Source organism: Cheilinus undulatus, linkage group 1 (genome assembly GCF_018320785.1).
Source record: "Cheilinus undulatus linkage group 1, ASM1832078v1, whole genome shotgun sequence".
Classification (NCBI taxonomy): domain Eukaryota; kingdom Metazoa; phylum Chordata; class Actinopteri; order Labriformes; family Labridae; genus Cheilinus; species Cheilinus undulatus.
The window spans coordinates 51,924,861-51,949,535 of NC_054865.1; the positions used below are offsets into that span (position 1 = coordinate 51,924,861).

General features: G+C 38.7%; 1 protein-coding gene across 2 annotated transcripts in view; it reads left to right on the top strand.

Moving 5' to 3' along the window:
• The window catches only part of coro2ba (coronin, actin binding protein, 2Ba), a 94,845-nt gene that overhangs the window by 30,949 nt on the left and 39,221 nt on the right, over nucleotides 1–24,675 (top strand). Inside the window, exon 1 of one of the 2 annotated variants that reach the window (XM_041795116.1) lies at nucleotides 18,049–18,159. The exons of the other annotated variant lie outside the window; for it this stretch is intronic. The gene's annotated coding sequence lies outside the window, so the exon portion shown is untranslated. Of the gene's footprint in view, nucleotides 1–18,048; nucleotides 18,160–24,675 lie in introns of those variants that run through there. 2 annotated transcript variants of the gene reach the window in all.

Genomic DNA, 24,675 nt, shown 5'->3' on the forward strand with positions numbered 1-24,675 from the left:
ATTATTGACAGTTTGAGTTTGAACTAAAGAACAGTCCTCCAACTTAATGTCAACCTGTAAGTCCTGTCTCCACGGCTGTAAAGTGACACACCTGACCCTTAGCCTCCAGGTTTTCTAAAGTTATGTTCTCTAAAGAAGATAGAGGGGAAGCTCCAACCTTAAGAGTCGTTTGGCCTGGCCAGATTCTGCCCCTCGCATCTTCACAAATCTTTTCGGGTTGATGATTGGCCAAGTGGCTCCTTATGTACCTCGTATTCCCCATCAAGTGTTTCACCTTCTCTTCTTCACAACAGCAAAACAAAATGCTTCCACACGTCAGATTTTAAAGTTGCTGGAGCTTCCACAACTTTGTCACTGTTATCTGTGGCTACTCGTAGCATCCGCCATTTTTGCGTCATTACATCAAGCCAGTGAGAGGAGCGCAAAGGATGATAGAAAGTCATCCACTAGTACATCCGTCCAGTAAAATGAACTGTTTTTTTTGGTTTGTTTTTTTGAGGAGTTGAGGGTATCTCGTGTATGAAACTAAGCTTCTTACATTGTCTTTTAAAATTTTTCTGCAGCAGCTTAACACTGATATTATCCTGTACTCAACGAGAATTCACACAAGCAACTCAATTTCAAACATTACAGAATATCAAGTGAAACAATTTTAAAACGTGATGTTATTTGAGCATCTTGATTTGAAGTACTGCTAACAAATAGAATCAAGAGGAGAAACAAACAAAAAATAAACCGACAAAATGTGGTGGGGTGGTATGACCCCGTCTTATACACTACCATCCAAGTTTACTACCATTCTGTAGAGGCTGCAATGAATAAAATGCTAAAAATTGTTTGACCATCTAGTAAATCTGGTGCCAACTAGCGGTGATGACAATATTTAATTCAGGATATTTTCTATGTGGTTACTTGTTCCTTTGGTTAGGTTGTTATACCCGAGAAAAACCTAACAGCTGCATACAACTTTATCTCTAATTTGTCTGGAAAAAATAATCTGCTAAACTATACTGCTCCTACAAGATGGCGTCGATGCTACCCATTCACTGTGCTTGTTCACATCCTTGTAGAACAATCTTATGGCGTCATGGTAGTAGCCGTTAACTAGAGCTACAGTGGCTTTTATAGGTAGGTGGCTGTGACACAGTGAAGACAGAGTATTTGGCTTGGATTGCAGGCCTGAACTGATTGAAAATAATGTAAAAAAATTAGTTCAACCAATTAGTAGTTTGATGTTTTCACCCATACAAATGTCTAACTACCATCTATGAGAAAGACTAACTGCACACAGAGTTTTGCACTAATTGACTTTCTCAAAAGATCCTGTTGACAGAAATATGGTCACCTCATACTTTAAAAGACTTCAGATGATAATGTAGATCTGTATGCATTCAGTGGCACTAAAATATTTCCATTATGACTCTCCAGAGCTGGTTCTCATGTCAGCGCCATGATCAAACCTCCTTCAAGTCAACGTATGCCATTGGCAGTCACCTTGAAGTTTGGAAATGCAATATCGTAACAGGTCTGATATCATAGCGCACTGACTTATTAATCATTCTACAGAGCAGATTCTGAGGACTGGACTTGAATGATGGATTTTAATAATCTGATGAAAGTGCTCCTTCATCTCCTGCTCCTACGATGTGGGCACAGTGCCATTTAGCTCTCTCAATTTGAGCCAATGCCAGAGGGACTTCATTGCACTGCTAATGAGATTTGTTTAAATCATCAGTGTCCTTTAGAGTTGTTTCTGAAAATGTGTGTAAGCCTCTACTGAAACACAGTTCTAGTTGTTTATACACATTATATTCTTACAAGTGGTCTCATTATAATTCCAATTATTGATCACGGCCATCAGTGTTAATATATAACAAGTTCTTAAACATTAATATAAAAATACTCTCCTCTTGTATTGAGAATCATTGTTATTACAATTGGCACACGGCTTAGTCGAAATAGGAATATGTCAACTAAAGTCCCACTTCCAACAGCTGGCCTGGCGAGTGTGCACATTATTTTTGGCATATCAACATCATGACATATTAGCTTAAAGAGTTTATCTGTATCAGTAGATATTGATATTTATATCTGATAACAACAACTGATAAATCAGCTGTCAATATCAGTATATATTCACTGTATGTACAAATACGTTTGGGGAGTTTTAGATAAGACCAACAGACCACTTTCAGCTGAAATCTTTTTCTTTTTTAAATCCATATCCTTTGAGCTTAAAGTGTGTTCTTAGGTCTGAAATTTTTAGGTCTTAACTACATTTAGCTGCATCGATACTGGTATTACCCAAACAGTGTTTGTAAATACCAACATATGGGATATTTGTAAAAATCCAATGTTGTATATCTAAGCTACTGTGTTTTGGGTCTTTTTTGAATGTCTGTGTGCACGGATGTGTAACCCCAGCGCTGTTCTCTGGGGGTGCAGATGGCCAGGGGGTCGGGCCCCACACTCTAAGAAATGAAATAGTGATGTTGTTCATATTATGTCACTTTGTTGTGGTAAAATTACTGCAACTTTTAAGTTTTTACAGAAAAGTTAACAAGGTTTCATTGGAATAATGTAATAGTAAGAGATTTCAAGGCTACAAAACTAAGGAGATTCAAACAAACATAACCATCTCACTTAAATCAAACACGCACGCAAAGATACTCTACTATGAAGCATTCTCAGACACACAGTAACTACGGAGCAAAACAACCATCGCCACTTGCGCGCCATGTAGCAGCACTAACCAGTATGCCACACTGAAAAAACTGATTTTGACCCTTAGTATTTGTAACGTGTAATTATTACATTTGTTTCACTGATTTAAATGTGTAATTCAATCCTCCTTATATTTTTTGACTAATTTCAAAATGTGCGGTCTCCATTTCAAATGAGTTGATTTTAATTGTGCAAAAGTCGCCTAATAATTTGTGTTAAACTAAAGTGATTTTAATTATGGAAAAGTAATCTTAAAAATGTGTTCAGGCTAGTTTTAATTGTGTACCAGGAACATAAAAAAATTGTGTTCAAATGAGGACCACATACTGCCCTGTCTGAGCATGTGCAGGAAGATACCGCCATTTTGTCCTTTCCTGGTTAGGATTTACACTTTTCCAAGGCCATGTTCAGTGCTGCCTTTACCCACCTGTTTTTCAGTAAGTATGAAATTCACTGTTATTGGTGGTGAAGCTTGTGTCAGAAAGTTAAATTAGTTTTTAAGTATTTTTTAATCACAAATTGCTTGTTTTAATAAGGTTATAGCCATAGACATCATGACGATCAATGAATGTTGGATGTTATCTAGACATTGGTGAAACTTCAACCTACTGGTTCAGTGGATGACTAACAGTCATTACTGCAAATGATTGTACAAGTCAGTCCACCTTAGGTGAAATGATAACATAAAAAAACCTGTATCACTGAGTACTATTTGACATTTTAAGTTAAACAGTTAACTACGTTATACTCACCTTGTGCTACAGTGTAATTAATTGAGCAAATATACCTCTAATTTGGAATTACTTAAAAATAGTAAGTTGAGTCAACTTAGAAAACATATGTGGAATCTAGGCAAATTTCTTTTGTGCAAATGCTAAAATTAATAAAATTAAGTAGGATCAACAAAACATTGTTTTCAGTGAACCGTGCAGCCCTGCAACTTAAATTGTTTTAATTTAACTTTTTGTTTTAACCACTACAACTAAGGTGTTGCATTAACACAAACCTACCAGATTAATGATGTTCATTTGTGTTAAGTCAGATTAACTCAATCATATTAAGTTAACTGAATGTAGTGTCAGTAAATCCTACATAATGTTGTTGTGGTTATGCAATGTAGTAATATCATGTAGCTTTAAATGAACATAATTAAGTTAGATTTACTTAATATGTGTTGTTCACGTTAAAAGTGGTTTGCTTTTTCATTTTAAACAACACAGTTTTGTGGAACCGGTTGACATAACTTAGTTAAGAAAAATTAACATTTCATTTCTTAGACTGTATTCTATTTTTGATGGATTGTTTCTGTAAGCATGGCCTAACTGGAATAGCCAATTAAAGTACACGACCTGTAGCTTCTTATCTTAATTACCTGATGTCTGCATTCTTATGAATGAAATATTTGAGTGCATCTGGCAGTATGAGGTCTAGCTGGTTTGTAACATAAATTTAGATTTGCGTGCAGCAGACAGAGGGGTATCCTTCAGGATATTGTTCATAAAGAGATGCAGCTTAAATCCTTCCTGGATTGTGATATTAATCATTCTGATGCTACAGCCTTGCATATTTAGTTATTGAAAATATTAGACGTACTGTATATAGCTTTTTTTTGGCTCAGTGTGTCGCACGCTGCAGGCAGGTGGTCGGACAGAGGGGAGTTAATCTCTGTCTGGTAGGAGCCTCCTCCACTCCTCCTCTCTGTCTGCCTTTTTCTTTGTGTCTCAATATTTCATCATGTCTTAGTCGTCCCCTTTTTCTCTCTTTTTCTTATCTTGTCTTCTCTTTCACCTTGAGTCTCTCTCTCTCTCTTTAAAGCCTGGCCTTTAGCTCTGTGTTTTGTTACTACACGTCATGTGTCCTCTTTTGTTCCACCGTCTTTCCTCTGGACTTCTCCTTAACCACCAGTCTGCAACCCCCCTCCATCATTGGGGTGCAGGGCCCAGCTCACATCATTATGCTCCAAAAAGCACATGGCAGTAACTCCTGAGGGAAAGGAAAAGCTAGTACAGGGGAGATTATTTATTTAGATGTTTTGATGGTTTTCGATGACTGACCTTATAAGTGGCCTGCTCTCTTATGTGTTTGAATCTTTAATATTGTATATCTTACAGGTGATGAAGGAAAGGATTAGTATTTGATAGAATATCAGTTTTTTAAGAAAATACAGCATGCATCCATAGCAATATCATCATCATCAGTCGGATAACCCTGCTGTCGACAAACTCCTCCTCTCTTATACGAGGCGATGGATGGATTCCTGTACTCCCACTCCTTTCTGTACTTGTGCTCTGTTAAGTGCCCTTCAGCTGGGGTTCTGGGTTTCCTGTCCTTGGGTAGTGAGCTCTCTGCATCATTACCGCTGCTTAATGGGGCTGGCTCCAGGCCTGAGAGCTGTCATTAGCTGCTGCTTCTGCATCTCCTGTTATTATCAGTTATACTGCATTATAAACGCACTCTCCAGTACTCATACAGCACTGGTAGGTGTTTGAGCATGCCTAAATTAAGGTGTATCTTTTATTTGTGGCTTTCTTCATTTACCATTGTTACCAGACCTGCACAATATGAGAATAATATGTCCAAAAGCATTGTTTAATATTGCAATACTTATGCAAAGTGGGGTATGCAAACATGCAAAGAGTGCACATTGGCTGTAACTTAGAGTTTTTCCATCTTTCTGTTCTTTGCTTTTTACAAAACCTCTGTGTTTGCAACAATTTATGCCAAAATGGCCATTGGAAATTTGATAAATTGTTATTTAAAAAATTTATGTCAGCGCATATTTCTACTATCAGAGCATCTCTATGTCTCTATGCATCGTCTGCATGCTGTCTAAGAAAGTGAATGGAATCCATTTTCTCATCTGTTGCTGTAAATTCAGACTGTCGATTGTGAATGCTCATAATTATAAATTGCAATCAACTGCACAAGCTCAGTTGCAACTTCTGTACAGTCATGTACAGGGCGCTAAAGATTCATAACGAGGCCTGAAGTGTCTCACAACCCCACTCAGCAGCCAAGGTCAAGCTCGGCAGCCAAGGTCAAGCTCGATGGCATGTCTTTTGTCCAGGCCTTTTCAACCCTGGGAATACTCCTAGAAACCGGCAGTGGTTTTTGGGCCCCTGGGGCATCCACAGCACAACCAGGGGCTCATGGCAACTTTACTACCCACCCAGACAGTATCCTGGGCCATACTTTCTCTACATATTCACCCCTTGCTCTGCCCCAAAGGTAGGGATGCTCGATATTATCAGTTTGATATCGGCAGATATTGGCTTAAACAGTGAAATATTGGTATCACCAGATATGAACATTTCTGCTAATATTCACAACTGATAATATTTTTACAAAAAAATACCCTATATCAGCTGGAAATATTGGCCATATAAACAAATCAATGAGTCCAGTTAAGCTGGACCGACAGACCTACTTTAGCCGAGGTCTTTTTCTTTATTCATCGTTGTTCCTTACGCTTTTAAGTCTGTTTTAAGGATTGAAATGTGTTAATTGGTTCATTTTCAAGCTTTAAATTGTGTGTTTGAAGGACTGAAGTTTTGGGTCTGAACTACCTCTAAATATTGGTATCGATATTAGTGAAATTATTTTGTTCATATCAGCATATTGGATAGCCACAAAAATACCAAAAGGTGTGGAATTTTGTCATTTTTTGTCATTTTTTCAACAGATTATTTTCCCATACCTCTGGCAAGGACATCCAGAGCACCAGGATTGTGTCAGTCATCCTTCCATCATCTTTAGTTTTTGGCCTAAACATGGCAAGAAGTTCTGCCATATGATAAGTTGAGATAGGATTCAGCACAACATGATTCATAAAAACATCTTATATGTAAAGTACTTAACTTTTCAAATGTCTCAAACTGTGTCCTACCATTAGCTGCAGGGAGTCAGTAATGTGATGCTCAGTTCAGCCATAGCCCTTACCAGCACAACTGTCCTACACAGCATACAGTCAAATAATTGCACCTGCACGGCTCCACTGGGACTTTTTAACAGACATCATGTGGGTAAACGTGCAGTTTAAGTCTTTGTAATGCAGGGGAGTACTGCGGCTTTGCAGAAATAACACATGGAGTTCACATCGCAGCACCCCCACCCTCCACCTGCCAACTGAGTGCATAAGCTATCATGGCTTGACAGGCTGACATTAATAATGGGAAAGTCTTGGCCTTTCACCTAACCCTTCTGTTTAATGAGATGTACTACAGTTGAGTTTTTACAGTGTGTTTGTGTTTCATCTTAATTGTTTGAGAAACTCCAGGAATGATAACAGACATTAATGGGTTTGATAATTGACACTGAGTGGGTTCCAGGAGCTCCTGTGACGACTCTTTTCAGCTGATTAAAATAAACCCAGAAACTCTTTTCCAACATTCCTGAAGTGGCCATCTGGAAAAATCCAACAAAAAACCAGATGGGCTGGTTCACTTTGGGCTGATGGAGCAGGTGTGTTAAATCTATTCAGCTCTCTTTTATTTTATTCCTCTTTCTCACAGCTGCTGTCTCCTGCAGGGCTGGCTCTGCCTCACTTTTTTAAAGCAAACTTCTTGTGCATGACAATTTTTTCACTGACCTGAGTGCTTTTTTTTGCCTCTGGCAAACACGCATCACTTTTTAAAGTGAGGTTTCTGTTCTTCAAGTGTGTTAGTAGTCCGATGTCTCATGGAAATTTGTGTTCACCTTGCAATGAAGAGAAAACTTTCTTTTTATTGCTTGCTCATATTTTTGTTGTGAGTTAACACAGCTGTCAGTCAGTGCTGCTGTCTGAAGGCTGTGTTCATCGAGCTTCTGTGAGTCATAATCTCTCAGCATTGCTTTTATCTGCCTCTCTGAACACAGCTCTCATTGGAGGCTTACTTCCATATTTTAAATGGATGGGCATCCTCTTTGAAGTACTTGACTTGAAGAATCAAACTTTATAAAATAAACAAAGTTTGGAGAACAGACACGATGTAGCTCCAGTGAAATTGTACACCTGTAGTGCAGGTACCTTAGACATTTCAAGTTTATGTAATATTTTTCACCAAAGCTCTTTTCAAATGAAAGTAAGCATCTTTTTCTTGCCATTTGAAAAAATGTCCACATAGTTGGCAACTGAGAGGGGGATCAGGAGAGAAGGGCGGCGCTTTCTTCCAAGTGGGGAGGGCCAGCCGAACCTGGGAGCGGAGCTAACTCCCCGCATGGCATGATGAGGGAAAAATCTGAAAACGGCCCATTTTAGTACACATTTTCTGAAAGGTGGAGAAAGAGAAGGGGAGAGGGAATGGATTTTTCTGGTACTTGAGAGGATTGTGGACAGGCCAGGGATATATATTTTTGTAAGAAAAGCCTGAAAAAAGTGATTTTTTGCTTAATATGTCCCCTTTAAACTGTGGTGAACCTCCCGTCACTAGAGGCCACTGTAGCTTCAGTCAGTGGCCGCTGCCTTCCTGTCTGAACTTTCCCTCTGCACTTCGACGCACAAAATATGAGAAGCTTAGCAGTTAGCATGAAGTTGGAACAGTGCAGTATGGCAGCTTTTTTTAGTAGAAAATTGAAATGATGTGGTAGGTAGGCTTTCGAGGGTTGAACTCACATGTAACTACTCAGCTGAATTGAAAGAGGCCACATATCAAAGCACAATACTAATCTGCATAGGGGAGTGAAGGCTAGCAGAGCTAGCTGCTTACGTTAGCTACACTGTACACAGTACGTGTATCAGGCTCACATCTTACCTGCTGACACAATGACTCTGTTATGTATTTGACTCTTTTCTAAGTATTTTCTCCTCTTTATACTATTCAGTTAAATGCATTTTTAATAGATGTTTAGCTCAGCGGGGATTTTGATGCCTGGGAACATCCTTAAAGTGATGGGTGAACTTTGAAACTGAAACAGTCATTACAGAGGAACAGCAACAGAAGTTTCATATGTGAGACATTATTTCTGTCTATGAGTGAGCTGCTGTACTGCTGCACAGTAAAGGATTAACTACTGTATCACTTACAGCAGTCCATTTTTGCATCTTCATGTGGAACAAGATGCTTTCAGAACAACAAGATGTTTTTTGAATACGGATGAGGAAGATCCTCCAGTTTTAAAAATACCATGACATGTAAGACATGTAGACTAGGCCTTAGGTATTAGAGATGTTGTGGTTCGCATCTGTATGAGGGATTTTTTTCTTTGTTTAAATCACAACCTTATAAATTCACTGTATTTGCTATCAGTTAGCCTAGTTTTTAAGCTTTGCACCACATACATTACTTCAGTGTTAATGTAGTTGACTTAAACTATGACAAAAAATTTTTGATTGCCTTTTTTCTATTAGACAGACCAGACTAAGGCTACGTTCACACTGCAGTTGAAAGTGACCTGAATCAGATTTTTTTTTTTTTTTTTTTTTTTTGCTCACATGTGATTTCTATCTGATTTTTTTCTGACAGTGTGAATGGCGCAAGTCAAATTGAATCTGACCGTTTCGAATCAGATTCAGGCCACTTTGGTATGTGGTTCTAAATCAGATACGTATCTGATCTTTTGGATGTTGACTGCAGTGTGAACAGGCAAACAAAAAAATCAGATCTGAGAAAAGATCAGAATTGAGCATTAAGGTCTGCAGGGTGAACATAGTCTAAGACTAGCCAAAATAGATCTTTGATGACTAAAAGTAACTAAAGGTAAGCCTAGTTTTCATCAAGATGACTAAAACGAGACTAAAATGGTATTTAGATTTATTTGTCAGACATTCAAAATCTTTACTGGGGGTAAATCTGCCAAAATCTGAGTCTGATGAAGAGCAGTGGTGCTGGAAAATTTCACTTCTTTGGTGCAATAAATAATTTAGATTTTTGGAGCCCTGCAGTGTGCGAGACATTTTTCTGTTCATTCTTCGTCTCATTTTTGGCTCAGCACCTGCCCACCTTGGTTGGATGTGGGTGTAAGACTTTTCTCCAAATCTGTCAAAATACAATCCTATCTATATCTCCTCTGCCTCTCAGCTGTAGAAAGCAGTGACCCTAGGTTTAGCAGGATGCAAAGGACACATTACCATGATTTGGTCCCACATTCAGGCAAGAGAATAAATGCTGGGACCAAAAGTTAAGACTTAAATGTGAGGACTTTTTCTGGACTAAAACTATAAAGGGTAGAAATGAATAAAATATGACTACAACTAAAAGGAATTTAATCTAAAGACTAAGACTGAGCCTAACATAAGAAAAACCTTCAAAATTAGCACAGCATTACATGCTTTGTTATAGGTTGTGACCCCAAAACTGAAGTACGAACCAAACCTTGACCTTTGAACTGCTACACCCCTATGCTCATGTATTTTCATTTGTACATTTCATCTGTGTTGGATAGGAATCACATTTGTATGTAGTAAATAAACTGTTGGATAAGGTTTAACACTGGTAGGAGTCAATTAAAAATGAACACGAAGAGAGTAATTTTTAATTCTTACTGTAAAGTTTAACACTCATGAAGAGTTGATTAATAAGAGTAAATATAGATTAACGCATAAAAACCCCAAATATCAGTAGAAGAGTTATTTTCTTCTACTACTCAGTGTAATACAGTGTAGCACAGTTTTAAAAATCATTCATACCAGAGTTGAATTGCTGCTGGAGATTGGACACTACTTTAAGTGTAACTTTTCTCTGTAGAGTTGGACCATATGTTCACTGACTTATTGTTAGACTTGAATCTTTAAGTGTTAGATTTACACTCTTAAGTTTTCAAAATAAATAATGAAAATCTAGATGTCATTGTTGATGGGTAGAGGCCATGCTTTTATATCAGTTTTATTTCAGTTCAGGAGAAACTACCGATAGCTATTAGCTACTCTCATGTCAAGAGTCAGTCTATTATTAAAAAAAAAGAAAAGAAAGAGAACAAGTGTTTTCTACCCAGGAGGGTTATGCTGCAAAAACAGGTGTGAAAAAATTAAGAACAGCGCACAGGGGGCGCTAGTCTCTGAAGTGGCAAGACTGCACCTCATACTGTAATCCTCAAAGTGGGTGGCCGAGTCCAGTCTGCAGCCCCTTTCCCGTTTTCTCTCCCAAGTTTTGTTGTCCTCTGACTGTCCTTTCTAATGAAAGTATAAAGGCAAAAAAAAAAAAAAAAACAAATCTTGTCAAGAAACAGAATCAGATGCACACACAGACTTCTGTGTAACAGCTAATATGCACTGTCTTTTTTAGTCTGACTTTATATTGTTCTCACAATAATGAACAAGCTTACCAATCATTACATCATTCTCTCATTTTATCCAGGCCTATTATAACTATGATACACTTAAACAGCAGCTGAGGACACTCAAACTGCTCAGGATACTTGATTAAATGATCACATATTGGATTATTGGATTTTGGCTAAATTTTAGGTGCATTCTGTTTGAGCATCCCTATAAGTCATCATCAGTCGTACTATTAAAGAAATATTGGTACAAGTCTTATTGAAATGAATTTTATTTTGAAAGAACAGTGTCTGAGTGTGAGAGTTAGAGTCAACATTGCTGCACAGAAAAGCATTTATACCAACCAAACCAAAGATGCTGACTGTAAGCTGTCCTTAGGAAAATGCAAATGCTTTGCACTGACAGTCTGCATCTTCACAGCACACAAAAGCCTTTTATAAGCCACAGTTGTCCCATCAGGCATTGCTATAGCAGTGCAGAAAATATTCCAGTGCTTCAGCCAAGCTGCGACACTTCCTGTGTAAGTGAGAACTGCAGATTCCACTTCACGCTGAGAGAAAATTTGGTTTAAAGAGCCAATAGGATGTCTCTCTTTATGGTGATATTTACTCCTCGCGGAGACAGGAAGTCGTCATAAATGAGTGTGCAGTGTCTGTGCCAAGAAAGAGGAGGAAGAGACAGATCATGGCAGGGCAGATTAACAAAGCTTCATTATGTCTGAATGACAGGACGTGCTATCACCTGTGGATTTCTCCTTTTGTTTCTATTGAATTCAGGCTCAGATGGTTCCACTTCCGATTTTGGCACCAACACTGAGAAAATCTTGATTGGAATAACCCATTGATTGTGATTAAATGGCCTTTTATGCTTCATAATATGTCTGAATGCTGCTATTGATTCTGTAGGGGCTGGAAAAGAGAGTGGACATTTGACTGCAGCTGGGATGATGGATGAGTAGAGCTAAGAAGGGTTTCTTTTCTGACTAAAATGTCACAACGGGTGGATTTTTTGTAATAAATAACTTCTTATTTTAGTGTTTTTAGTGATTGTTTTTGGCTTAAAAATAGAGATTCACAGCATTTAATATGTCTAAAAGGGTTAAAAACTCAAAGAGAGCGGAGGAAAGGGAAAGACTGAGTGTGCACTGAGCAGCAGCAGAAGTGCCTTGAAGCAAGATGTAAAAAAAAGTCAATAAACACACTCTGCACTCTGAGAGGTCTGCCTTCCAGCCATGAACACTACAGTAAATGTATACTGGTGCAAACAGACAACATATGGTCAGACATGGACGCAGGCACGGAAACAAACGAACATGCACGGCACATAATAAATGCTTAAGACAAAGAATACTACACAGAAACACATGCACACGTACAAAGCAAGTCAAGAGGCCAATGAAAACCTCCTCCACATAAACCTGCAGGGCTCCACCTACATTTCAAACACTCAGACAACTATCAAGGGATGCAATTTTCACTGCAACACCTGCCTCTGTGTATCGACCTGAGCAGGGGTCGTTTTAAAAACTGTCTGAAGTGAGAGAGCAGAGATTTAGGAGCTACTCACACAAAAAGCAACACAAAGGAGTAGATGCATTTTAGATTCTGCAGTCCCCTCATGTCATTTCAACAAGGGCTGCACAATTAATCGCTATTTTATTGTCATTAAAATATGTTTGCAGTAGTGATGCACAATAATTATTTTTTTTGAACCGATACGATAACCAATAATTTCCTACTCCTGATGGCCGATAACTGCTGATAACAGATAAATATTTTTTTCAATTGTTGATTTAACAAAAGAAGTTTATTTGATGTGTTTATGCACATCTGGGGGTAAGAAGGGGTTAATATGTAGTAAGCAAAGATATTTATGACTAATTTTAACTATTATTCGTGTTTTTCAAAAAACAGAGAACTATTCTGACTTCATAACTGTTATTATAACATTTGTGTACCAAGTAAAACATACACAAACAATTGACATAGGTTTTCCCCCATAAAACCAAATGATAACAGGCTGTTATGCTTAACAAATGGAGATATTTGGGGGTCTGTTTTTTTTTTGTTTTGTTTTGTTTTTTGCTGCTTAAGCCAGAATTAAAGCGAGCTGATGTTTTACATAAAGATTAAAAATATGCACTGACATAAATCATATAAGAGATAGGTTAAAAATGTAAAGTCCACCGTGGTCTGTGGCTAAACTTCTTTTCCTAATGTCGATCAGACTGAATGAAACCACGTCAAACAGAGCAAGCAGGTATACGTCTATGAAAGTAGCGATGGACCAGGAGACTGTCAGACTGATTTTGTTATTACAACATTGCGCCTTTTGGCTCTGGCAAACTTTCTGCAGTTTTCAATGCCTGCTTACGATCAGCGCTCTGCCTGGTATAAGCCGTTGACTCGGTCCTAATGCCCGCGGCTGAGGCTAGTGGCTGCTGCCGCTTTGTTTTAATATCATTTGGATGCTGACTCTTAAGTGACTTAAAAGATCCGTCGAGGACTTCTTTCTACTCTTTGTGACCTTTGCAGGGCAAATTCTACACACGGTCGTGTTATCCTCCCCGTAAATACTGAATAACGCCACCGTGTTCTTAGCATTTCATCACAGGGGCTGCTTCCTCTTCTTCTCTGGTGCTTAACAGCCGGTCGTGTACTGCAGCGCCAACTGCTGTTTCGAAATGTGTAGTCTCGTGAGAAAAAAAACAAACACCAGCACTGCCGTGCTGACAAAAATACATATGTTATCGGGGCTAGTCGTCATGATATCGGACTTATCAGAATGACGTAATAATTTCTTGTCATCAGCCCGATAGTTATCACCCCTATCACCCCTAGTTTGCAGTAAACATATCCAAAAAGTCTGAGTGTGTCACCACAGACAAGAAAAGGGATTTTATGTAAGCACTGCTTTTTCACCTAGAGTGTGTTTATTTCACACACTCTCCTGTTAGTTTAATGCACTCAAATGAAACTCAAGATATCAGCTGCTTGCAAATTAAGAGGGAAAAAACACTTTATTTATTTTGGGCTTATTAGAAATATGTTGCTAAAAGTTAGATCTACACCAGCTATCTAGCATTATCATACTTCATATCATGGAAATATTAATAACGGATCACATTATTTCCCATAAAGATCAGATTTAGAATAAAATGAGACTTTAAGGTCTAAATAGTGATACTATCATATAAATATCCACATTGATTTCCCACATTTAAGCCCATAGAAACTCACTGCATTTATCTGGAGGAGCTTTTACTATCCCACCATGTATACAGAAAGAGCTGATCTTGCAATGCAGCTTTTCCAGTAAAGTTCAGCCTTAGTTGCAACCATGGAAAACTGCTGTTATTCCTATTAAGCAGCCTTACTCAAGGTTAATCTAGGCATAAGATGTAATTATTACTCCTAAGAGTCATCTAGTTAAACAGGAACAAACAGTGATGCTCAAATTAACTCAAGCTATTTAAAGTGCTGCTTACATCTTTTTGTTATTATTCAACACATGGTAACTCAGTGAGTTAATTTGTGCCTCATGGAACTTAGTAAGCTTGACACAGTGTCCAACACACCACTGAAGTGTTAAAACAACAATAAAAATATAATAATTCCCTTTGTTACATGAGGGTTCATGCACTGTTTCAGACCCTAATAAAACGACCCTAATAATAAGACTTTAACTCTGAGTGGTGTCATGCTAATTAAAGCAGACTTTTACATACTCATACAGATTACTTTAACACATTAATACATTGGTGTCAGTGCTCATTTGGTTGGTAAATTATAGATCATAAAACTATATATTTAAGAGCCGAAAAGAAAACCATGTTACACAGTGCAGCATGATTAAAGCTGTATTCTATAAGGTGAAGTATAGTAGGTTGCCAACCTTTTTTTACTCTTGGCTGGTTATCGTGCAGAGTGAAATGACTGCCCCATATTGACCTGGTGATTTTCATTGTCTACGTGTTTGTGTTCTTCTTTTGTTACTACACCTGTAGGTGAAGTTTCATTTCTCCCCTGCTGAAGTGTGTGAAGCTGCTACTGACAACACATTTCCTGATAATGGCGATCACAACACAAGCCATCGAACAAAATAATAATTAAGGACTTTCATTGTGAAGAACTTGTCTGAAATAGGGTGTTTGTCAATGCTTTAACTTAGCTTTAGCAGAGGTTCCCCACATTAAACACCACAGCTCGCATCTCTGATTTATCATGGACTTAAAACAAGCGAGAACATGCCTTAAAACAGCTGTTTAAGCCAGTATTATACTGATTGCTGCAGTGCTGGGCTAAAGTCGAACCAAGCCATCCATTGCAACTGACAGCCTGTTTGAAAGCCCTAGACAGGCTAACAAAGACTCTCTACAAAGCAGGCACACTTGCTGTTTCTTGCTGTTATTACAATCTTCAAAGTTGAAGGGGAAAGAGCACACGTTTTACCTGATTACTGCTCTTCACGTTAATTATATTGACTCGAAGGGTTGACATTTGGTCTGTTACCTGGCTGGTCTTTAGTGTCAGAGCAAAAACATGCCTGGACTCAGACTGAGCTGTTGTCTGCCATATGTAGCTCTGGTATGCTAATGGTGCCATTGGTTATGCCTTTTGTGTGCGCTACAACACGTGTTTCAACTAATGATGAATCGTGTTTAAAAAATTCCTTTCATGGCAGAAATGTTATCATTGGCAGTAATGATAGCAGTTTACCACCTAGAACTATTAGGAGATAGTAAATAAGTTTCTTGGCATCTTCACAGCCTGTAGCACTACTGCTACTTTCCTCTTCCCATATATTGTAATGGGGGTTAGAGCACGTAGATGCGCTACATAGGTGCAGCACCAGGATTACACCTTTGGTTGGGCCCAGAATATTTTGGCTTGGCCTATTGATATCAAAAGTTTAAACCATTAGCCTTTTATTGTAGACAAATGTGTAGAAGATGTAGACAAATATGTAGACGTTTGAAACATTTACCCTACGATAGAGGCAAAGTTTTGTTTATGGGAACCTACAAGCCATATCAGTGTATTAATTGGTGCTAGTAAAGCATGCAACCCTTATTGTCCGATGTCTACATTTTATTCTGCTCATTTTCTGGTATACTAAGACCCATAAATCAATCCTCCATTGCTTTTAAGAAGATTTACAGACAGCAACATTCAGCAATAACTCATGTCTTTCCTTGTTTGTTTGGTTTTTTTTTTTGGCATGTCATAAAGAAACGTTAGTGAAATTGCATGTGACTCTCAGCAGGTGCAGGCACAGTCACTATGGGTGAGATTGATGAGAGAAGTTGGGGATAAAAATCTGGAGGTTGGGGCACAGATGGCCTAGTGGTTATGCTGCACCTCATCCCCTGATGGCGGCCCAGGTTCAAGTCTGGCCTGCAGCCCCATTTCTGTATATCTCTTCCCTTCTCTCTCATCCCTGTTTCTGACTCTACCCACTGTCCTTCTCTCTAAATTAAAGGCATAAGAAGCCAAAAAACATATCTGGAAAAAAAAGAAGAAACCTTGAAGTTTTCTAATTTTTACCTGTTGAGATCTGAGCCTCTGGCCTTCACATGTAGCTCTGTCTCTGTTCCCCGTGGATCATCTGATGCTCAGCTGAGAAATATTTCCTCTTACAAGCACACCTAGGCTGTATCAGCAGCGTCATTCTGGCCTGATATGGTTGGTTTAGTCAAGTCCACTTTGTCAAGAAACACACATGATTTGCGGTTAAAAATATCTTTCTTTATTAGCAGTTATTTGCATTTTTACTTGGCAATGTGGCTGTTCTGGGATCCCCCTTCCCTTCCACGAGCCTATGCAGAAAGCATCAAACAGGAACAGAACATGTTCCTGCATTTACTATGCCTACAAAGAAAGCCTTAGGCAGGGAGAGAATCAGCAATCAACCCAGACCAGAGCAGGCATCAGTGACAACAGAATGACATTGATAAAGTCAGAAGGAGAAAAAAGGAGGAGCTGGGGTGGAGGAGGGTTGCAAAAACAGCTTGTAGAGGGAGTAGAAAAGGGTAGCTACAGTAGTTTAAATATGGCAGCCTCAGTGCCATTAGCCAATAGTGTGCAAAGAGTAACCAGCTGGGCATCACCTGATGAGGCTTGTATGAGATCAGCTGATCTCAATTATATGCCCTGCCTGAACCAATGCTATATACTGGATTTTGGACTTTACACCTATTAGCTGCAGAATTATGAGTTTGCATGTTTTAAAGGGAAAACTATATATTAGGTTTTCAATGGCTTTAAAAGAGTTATATAATACAAAAGAATATGCATGGAAAGTTTAGTTCCCTTATTTTTGGGGTGGGTCGGATGGACAAGGCCCATGTAGCATGCCCACGCCTGGCGCTATGGTCAACATCTGGTGGTTATGCCTTATAACCTGGAAAAATAGCAGGGAAAAATTAGGATTAGATTTAAGCTATCTAAAATCTTTATATATCTATTTATTTATTTATTTATTCAAAAACAAACTAAAAAATCCTGTCCCATCTTTAATTGTAGCCATTGTGGTCAAATACACACCCAGAAAGGCTGGAGGACATTTTTCTGAGCTTTTAGTCAACTGTGGGTTGTTAAACTCCTTATTGGAGACAGGTTTCTCTACATTCCTTGTCCTTAAATGCTTTGTGTTTGAAGGAGAGCTGGTCTGACAGTTTTTATTAAATTCTACATTTTCTGCAAGGCTATCACCTGCAGACTCCTCTGGGCTGCACCTGCCTTCTAGATAAGTTTCATACATGCAGTGTCAAGGGCTAGATTGAAATGGTAAGATAAAGGAGATTGAATGACGGGATGATGGAGGGACTTAAAACCTGCTGGTGGTACTGGGATTCAGCCAGAAAGGCCTTGTGATAGTGGAGGGTGGGAGACGAAGGGGGATGAATAGCTACTACTCTCCCACCGCTGCTGTTTTCTCTGCTGATGGACTGTGGGAGCCTGAGTGGCAGGACGAGAGAAGGAAGAGGGTAAAGGGAGGAAAGGGGGGAGTGCTAGCCTTCCAGCTATCAGCACCAGTAGGAGGAGAAGAGAGTTTGAAGGGGAGGAGGGAGAAAAACATGAGAGAGAAGGAGGAGGTAGAGCAGACGAAGGCTGGCTGCTTGAGTTTGAAGGGGAAGGAAGGAAGAGAGGAGATCCTGGCTGCCTTGCTTTGACAGGAGGGTGGATGTTTGCAGTGAGAGAAGGCCGCAGAGGCACAGAGACTTTGGTGACACTTGTAAGGTAAGGAGGGGAAATTTTCAGTGTGAAGTTTATGAGAAAGTTGTGTTTATTGTCTGAGTAAGCATTGTAGTTTCTAGTGGAATCCAACTTGGTTTGAAGCAGTTTTTATGGGAAATATGCAAGAAATGTGTCTGCAAAGAGAAGACGTCATGCTGTTTAACTCCTAGGGGGAAACATCCTCATAACACACAGGCCTTGTGATCTGATGAATATAAAGCCACTTCTTTGAGCTTCTGTGTATTTGCATGCCTCTGCCCATGGTGTATCTGTGTGTTTAAATGCCTCAAACCCTCATGAGATAAGAAAGACACAAACACACACAGACATCCTCTCTGTGCCAGACCCTGGTGACCAATGAATGAGCATCCTTGTGAAGAGAGCTCAAAACAGACGAGTCCACTCTTTCCTTCTCCTCTAAACGTCCCTTGGGCCACTCTCTGCCGCTCTTCTGTTCTACATTAATTCTTTAACAAGCTGCCATTATGCTGCTCATAGAGACAGGGCTTCACAGCAGTCAATCTGGGTTTGAAGGGGATGAGGGTGGGACATTTATCTGCTAACAATAGCTTCAGATATGTAGGGCTGCTACTAATAGTTTTAACCATCATCAGTGCCAACTTGAAAACCTAGAGTGAAGTATCAACTTTTTTTCCTAAGAAGAAGGAGAGACCCAGATCATTTACATAAGTAAAGTGAGCAACCCATATAATATGTTTTATTCAAAGTAGTGATCTCCAGCTGTCAGCCAAACAGCTAACTACTCACTTAATTACAGCTACTGACTACTTTTTTCTATTCACTGTTTGGCTAACAAGTTGCAATTTGCTTTTCCTGTACAGCTTAGATTTATTCCAGCAATGTTCCGATTAAAATAAAGTAATTTTAGATTAAAAATGTTTCTTATTTTCTTAGAATAATCTGCTATTATGAGTAAATCACTCATTTTCTAGCTAATGTGTAAGGGTTGGGACTTAGGTTTTAAGTCTTCATTTAGTTTGTGTTTAAATCAGCAAACAATCATGAGATTGTCTTTTGCATGAACCATTCATTTTGAAAATGACATGCAAAAAATTACAGTTCAAATCTTGCAACAAAGCTAGCTTATGCATGATGTAGCTGAAATTTAATTAATGATTAATTGATAACACCACGATTTCCTTTTATGATTAAAGAAGTAGTGAACACTTTAACCTTTTTTTCAGCTGTGCACTGTGGTATCTGACTGAACTATGAGAAAACACATCAATGCTGGTTTTATTTCTTACATTTTGACCTAAACTGATGAAAATGCGCATTTTAATTAGCTCAAACAGATATCTGCTTTGAATTTTTTTTTTCTGAAAAGGCGCAGCTTATATGACATATAGACCTACCATTGATGGGTTTCTACATCACAAACTTTATATAAAAGGTAAAACGTTACCACCTCTAACCAACTTTACCATTCAGAGACCACTCCCATCCTCACCTGCACTGCTTCGGCTCCGAGAGCTCTGACTTTAGTACCACCAGTGCTGGAGCCAACGGCCCAAACAGGTAATGCTCAGGACCACCACGGTCTACCACCACACTACAGCCTGCTTCAGGGGATTCTGGGGGGGAAGGATCCTCCACCTCAAAAGATCACTGTGAGGCAGCAGTGCTGCGGGACTCTGTGTCGCTTTCTAGCAAGAGGAGTTACTGTCATTCCCGCCTCTTCTAGAAACCCTGTCCTTTTCCCCTCCCTCCTCTCAGTACCAAACTGCCCGTTTTTGTCCTTTTTTAAATTTCTGAAATGAGCTGAGTTAGCTCTGAGCACTTACACTTTAAATCCCTACCACATTGCTAACATATTTTTCAGATTGCAGGGAATTAAGTATTGGATACTCAGAATTGGCTTTGTGCCCTTTAGACACTTAAATTTATAGAGTCTACTTCCACTATCTTTTCCTTGCTTGGTCTTTGTAATACTTCAAGAGTTCCTGTCAATGGTCAGCATGCATGTGATTCATATACAGTAGGTTGGCAGGCGTTAGACCAGGGTTTATCTGCAGGAATCTCTGGAAGAAATGAGACATAAGGGACGAGGATTTGTTTGCTTTTTGTTTACCCACTAAAGATAAAAAACAGGAAAACACAGAAACGTCAGCTTTGCTGATGAACTTCTTTGTCTTCTTTTATTTTCTTCACATGTTTCATTCATGTTTTAGTTCCAAGATTTTTGATCACAGACATAAAGCCATGACAGGGAGTAAAAGCCATTGCAGCAGTTTTATTTTTAAAAACTCTTGACGTGTTTTAAACCTATTTCTAAGGGAGCTCAGTGACTGATAGCCTGCTGTAATAAGAGCAGTTAAAAGTAAGGTTTTCATGATACAAAAACTTAAACTCCACAAGTAAAAAGATTTTATATTGACGCTCCGATGCATTAGTTTATCATCAGGATCAGTCAATCAGTCCTGCTGAGAAACATCAGCCATCTAGTGTTTATTTGTTGGATCAAACCGATTTGATACTAGCATCTAGTTCACCTGACCACTGAATCAAACACGAGATTTTACCAGGCAGAAGACATCATGGGGAAATGCCTGAGTAAAGTTGGCTAAGTGGGAGTTTAGCACTAACACTAATGAAAAGGAATTTTCACATTTGCACATTTGGCATAATTGTTACTCAAAAAATTGATACTGATTTCACCCCTGATTAAACAATCAATGAATCCCCAATTGCATACTGTAGCATGAAAAATAGAAGCCCTAGGCACTTTCTTGTTTTCAGTTATTCGTGATTAAAGCAAACTCCTGCACAATGCCACAGGAGCCAAAACATTCTCAATGTGCTGTACAATTTAGACAGAATGTAAGAATTTGCTCGCAAATTTTGATGGATTTCTTCCTCCCTTATACCCCAGTCTGTTGAAACAAATGTTTTCTTAAAGCTTAAGCCCTTTTTGATTCTCTTCTTCATAATAAAAATAATCTTGTGTTGTTTGCAAACGTGGTTTTTAAAAGAATTGTGAAGTTAGTTAAAGGTGCACAGTTTTGCAGGATCACAGTGAAATGAGGGCAACGTGACCCCTGTAAGTTTTGCATCTAGCTGGATGCCATTTCTCCATCCTGGTGTGAGACGCAGAGGGACCAGGAAAGACAATGGCAGCAGCATGGTCAGAGGATGTTTCTATTTGCATGAGCACACCACTCCCACTAATTCCCCTCCACATCCCAAGAACAATACTGAATAGAAGACTGCCTGATGTCATCCGGCGTCGCTGCTACTGATCCGACAGGAGTCATAAATCCCCTCCCTGCTGTTCCTGTTGTGAACTGATATTGGCCATCAGTACGCTGGGATTCAAACTCCTGACAGATCAGGTCACAGCATGTTTTGGAAATGTAGAAATATTAACTTACAAAACAATCCACCTTTTTCTTTCTTTATGGGTCAAGGGGATTTAGTGTCCACTTCCTGTGTCTGGGTCAACTTCGACTCTTTTGGCACAGCCAGAAAAAAATAAAAGCTCTGTAAATGCATTCTTGTGGTGGAGAGACAAACAAAAGAAGCATCTTGAGTCAAATGTAACCACTCCTCTTTTGCTGTGTGTAGTGGCTGCAAACAAAGGCTGCATTTCTGTTCTACAACAACCCAAACAGAGTGATGAACAACAGGCTGTCTGCTGTGTGCTACAGAAATAAATCATTTTGGTTTATACAGCGGTCCGTTTAGTAATGAACTTATTTAGAAGAAAGGGTTTTATTTTTGCATGTCCATCTTGATACATTAATCACTGTCTCCAAGGCAACAGAAAACAGTTTTCCTCCATTTTTCTCCCATCAAAACTCTCACACCATGACCAATCTGGACCATTTCCCACAGCTGTATGTGTGACTGTTATCATGGCTGCACAGATGGGACAGACACCCTGCTAGTGTCTGTTCAGGAGATGAGAATTTGACATAGGCCTGCACTAACTCTTTCTGTGTTATCAGCATCATGCAAAGATTTTGACAGTTCTCAAGAATAGATAACTAAATACAAATCTTTTTATTATTATTTATCATTGATGAGTATTTTCCTGCTTTATTTACTGCAGGGGAAAGTCTGGTTCCCAACTGGTCTAGTCTTAGAACCTACTACTTTCTGAATGAGAAATTGTGACCCAAATTTTCCCACAATTTGAACCCCTTAAATATAATCATTGAAACATCTTGCATTTATTTATTTGTTCATTTATTGAAGGGAACAGGGAATATTAATGCACATGGACATGTAAATGTGCCATATTGTAGCTATAGGCAGATTTCCATGTCTAGCATGTAAGCACGTGCATGATGAAAATAAGAAATGTACATAACATCAGACAACATAAACAGTAAAACATACAGAGACAAGAAACAGCAAGAATGCAAGTAAACTGTCTGCATGTAGATCCACAGTACACTTCTGCCAGACTTTTACCTCTGAAAAACAACACCATGACCCACTTTTGGGACCTGATCCACCAGTAGAGGTCCGGTGCTCTAAAGAACCTATTGTCTAACCTGCATATACCTTTTTTTTTTTTTTTAAATAATGGGATGACAAATCCAGCTGAGGCCATCATCCTGCATGAACTGACATCAAAAAAGCAATTAAACAAAAGATTAGCGTGTGAGCTGTAGGTCTTTGAATTTTTTTCTCCACCATTTTCATGATAGACGGCTACAAATGTAAAACAGCAAGATAAAAGAATGTGAAAGTAGTGGTTTTCATCAAGAGGGCAAAATATTGGCAAGTATATTCACAAAAGTAATTGTCTGATGATTGACAACCCACTAGCACAGCAGCCTGTCAACCAGGATAAGACAAAACAATGCATGTCTACCCTTTTTCTTTTTTTCTCAAATATGGTCCCTTTTGTTTGCAAAAAACAAGAAAGCACCTGCCAAAACATGAAACTGGAGGCCTCAAAAGAAGACCACGGCAGTGTCAAAATGGCAATATTCACTCCTTTTGAACAGTCCATGCAATGAACGAAGAAAAGAAACAAAGAAACCCACCTGATGTAATTTAGCAACAAATCTAAAATATGAACCCCAAGTCTAAATAATGCATCTAGTATTTTGGTTTGTCCTAAATAAGGATGTCAAATTATGCATAACCTGGGGCATATGCATGTTATAGCTGTTAATCTGGAGGCTTCAGACCAGTGTTGGCTCTTTGTCCATGTTGTTCTCATGTTGACTACATGCCTAAAACCTTGGTATGTTTTGTATTTGAAATCTTGCTCTTTGAGAGCTCAGTAATTGTTAAACTGCTGTAAAATAAGTAAATGCAGAAGTAAGGTAGGCATGATACTATATTTTGAACTGCACAAGTAAATAAATATATCAGTTAGAAATAGTTTATCTGCTTCTTCAAATGAGGGATCATTTATCAAGCAGAAGAAGTCACCTGTAAGGAAAACTCTGTGATGGTGAAATGTTTTGAGAGAATGTTGCTCCAGTTAGAGTTTTCAGTAAAATAAGTAGTGAAAAAACATATTTGCAATCAGCTAAATTACCACAAAATGAAAAATAGAAGCCCTGGGCACAAAGTATAAGGAACTCTTGTTTTCTCTTATCCAAAATTGCAAGCAAATGTCTGCACACTATCTAAATGGCACAGGATCCAAAATATTTCGATATGCTTGTACAGTTTAGACCAGTGATGCTCAACGTGTGGCTCTTGAGCCACATGTTACTCTTTTGTGAATATTTGTGGCTCTTCTATATATTTATTTGAAATATTATCCACCAGAAAACCTTAAAAAAGGGAAACTTTGACCTCAGAAATTATCCATTGCAAGTCACATTAATCAGTTGTTCCCCCAAACCTTTCTTTTGTCTTTCCATTGCGCTTATTTGCAATTTTTTGTCCGTTTTTTCTTTTTTTTTTCCACTTTTAAAGCATTTTCACGGCTTTAAGCCCACTATTGGTACTTCTTTTTGCCACTTTTTGCCCTTTTTTGCCACTATTATCCATTTTTTGCCCATTTTTCCCCAGTTTTAGACTCTTTCATCCTGTATTTTGCTATTTTTACCATAATTTCACTCATTTAGGCTACCTTTTGCCTTTAAAACCACTTTTTCCCTTAAAAAAAAGCTACTCTTTGCTGCCTTTTGCCCATTTTGTCACTTTTCACTCATTTTTTTTGTCATGTTTTTGCAACTTTTTGACCATTTTTTTTCACTTATAACGTCACCATTTTTTGTCACTTTGGTGAGAAATGTCACTTCTCACCCAAATTTCTGCCCTTTTTTGCCCTATTTTCTCCCCATTTTGTTACTTTTGGCCCAGTTTTGCACATTTTATGCCTACTTTGCCCCTTTTCACCCTTTTTTGCTGCTTTTTGACCATTTTCCCCCCTTTAACTAATTTTTATTGCCACTTTAACCCATTTTTGCCACTTTTCACCGCTTAGATTGTGGCTCTTGTAAAGGTATTTTTCTACAGTTTGGCTCTTTGGTTGAGCAGGGTTGAGTAATGCTGGTTTAGACTACATGAAAGAATTTTCTCACA